Genomic DNA, 2,294 nt, shown 5'->3' on the forward strand with positions numbered 1-2,294 from the left:
ACCATGAGATAGGTGGTTACAGTCTATAACGGAATCAATACGACGATCCGGCAAAAGTTTCGTGCAACCTGAGAACACGGAGTGATCGAAGGACCACCGCCTTCTGCATTTCTCCCGCAAGTGTTTTAGCATATTGTTGACACGCAGGGATGCTTTTCAGGATATTAACGAGTGAAAGCTTAGCACCTCCAAGAGCGCCGATGATAAGGACGATTAGTTTAACAGAATATTCCGGGCACAATCGTTGCAACTCCCTTATAAGATCTCTTTCTTTTCATTCTCCATGGCTATGATGTTTTTGTCAGCTGGTGCCGAAAATTCGATAACGAACAAGGTTCCCTTCTCGAAGTCAAGAAGAACCACGTCTGGCCTCGAGTGTGCAACAGAAAGAAATGTCGAGAATATAAAGTTCCAGTATATGCGGCACTTCCCATTCTCGACAATTGACTCGATTTCCCTAGGAGCATTTACAGGAGTGATATTAAGGTTAATGCCGTAAGAGTGACAGCTATGGTGATAAAGCACTCTTAGTGCCTCATTGTGCCTTACGATGTAGGTTGTTCCCGCATGAGTTGGACTACTAGATAGTATGTGAGCTAAATGCTTGGGGTGTGCATAACACGCTCTGCAGCTATCATCGGGAATGTTTTGGCTCAAAATGTAACGACGGTGTGATAAGGTGAAAATGACACCGTCTTGGCATGCCAAAATAAAACCCTCCGTACCAGACTTCAATCCGGGCGATTTAAGGAAAGCAAACGTTAGCTCACACGACACTGACTGATCCTCCACATTTCTGTGGAAGATACCGTGCACTCTCCTATCGAGGACTTGTTCATGAAACTTTTTCTCTTGTGCTTTCTTAATCCGGGATTTCAGGAATGAGTACTCGAGATAGATAAGATTTGATGCATTTTGCTCACCCCTAATACTGAAGTTAAGTCAAAGTGTTTCAGCAGCCTCCTCCGCTGCTTTGTACAGAAACGCTCCATTGCCCACTTCTTCGTGATTCCTGACCATTTTAAGAAGAGGGTCTCTTCCATTTGCAACTCTATGTGCTGTATCCAGAATAATCCTGTTTTGAAGACATTCGAGACTCAATATTCCGCGACCACCTTGACGGCGTGAGATGTACAGTCGCGGAACGGAACACTTAAGATGCATGCTTTTGTTCATGTACATAACCTTTCTTGTCCCGATATCAAGGGATCTGAGTTCATTCTTCGTCCATGGAACTACTCCAAATGAATAGAGTACTACCGGGACGGCAAGCATGTTCGTTGCAGATACTTTGTTCCTCGCCGACAGTTCGGAAGACCAAATTTGCCGGATGAGACGTTTGTATCTGCTTCGGAGAGTATCCTTTATAGATGACACATCCTGAATGCGGCTCTGTGGTACGCCCAGGTATGTATAAGTCTCTCCAGCGCAAAGGTGTCGTATAGAGCTTCTATCAACGAGCTCAGGATCTTCAGGGATGCCATTAAGTTCTCCTCGCTTCAAATAAACCTTGGCGCATTTGTCTAATCCAATTTTCATTCCAATTTGCTTAGTATAGCGTTCGACAATCCCAAGAGCTAGATGTAGTTGCTCTTTGTTTTTAGCATAGATCTTAAGATCGTCCATGTAAAATACATGAGTGACCTTGTACTTTCGATCTGCAGGTTTGCCGCACAAGTACCCATCGGAATGGCGAAGTGCTAGAGAAAGTGGCAATAATGTAAGGCAAAAGAGGAGTGGGCTTGTGGTGTCGCCCTGAAAGACACCTATTTGAAAGGCGACCTTGTTAGTTGTCATACGATTTCTTTTAGATAAGATAGTAAATCTGGTTTTCCAAAGCGGCATCAATCTCTCTATGCACCTAATGATTTGCTTTCCGATAATCAATCGAGACAGTCGATAGGTCACGCTGGTAGAATTCTGCATCTTTGCAAACACATCTATCGATGAGCAGTTTCTCCCGACATCCCGCTACGCCTTTCTTTCAACCTCGTTGTTCATACGAGGGTAGTTCAATAAGTCCTTAGAATGAAGTATAAAAACAATTTTTTTTGGGTAAATTTTTTTTTATTTTTCAACATTATCTCCTTGGAGCTCTATACACTTGGTCAATCGCTTTTCAAGTTTTTTTAATCCTTCAGAAAAGTGCATTTTCGGAAGTTCGTCAAAATAAGCACTTACAGAGGCAATGCCGTCTTCGTTGTCTGGAAATCTCTGTCTACCGAGCCATTTTTTCAAGTTTGGAAATAAGAAAAAGTCACTGGGGGCTAAATCTGGTGAATACGGTGGGTGTT

The 2,294-nt window shown here is 43.1% G+C and overlaps 1 protein-coding gene across 7 annotated transcripts in view; it reads right to left on the reverse strand.

The window, feature by feature from the left end:
• Positions 1–2,294, reverse strand: part of LOC117168312 (serine/threonine-protein kinase 32B) — a 115,003-nt gene that overhangs the window by 70,092 nt on the left and 42,617 nt on the right. The window lies entirely within an intron of this gene.

The sequence above is a fragment of the Belonocnema kinseyi genome, chromosome 2 (assembly GCF_010883055.1).
Source record: "Belonocnema kinseyi isolate 2016_QV_RU_SX_M_011 chromosome 2, B_treatae_v1, whole genome shotgun sequence".
NCBI lineage: Eukaryota > Metazoa > Arthropoda > Insecta > Hymenoptera > Cynipidae > Belonocnema > Belonocnema kinseyi.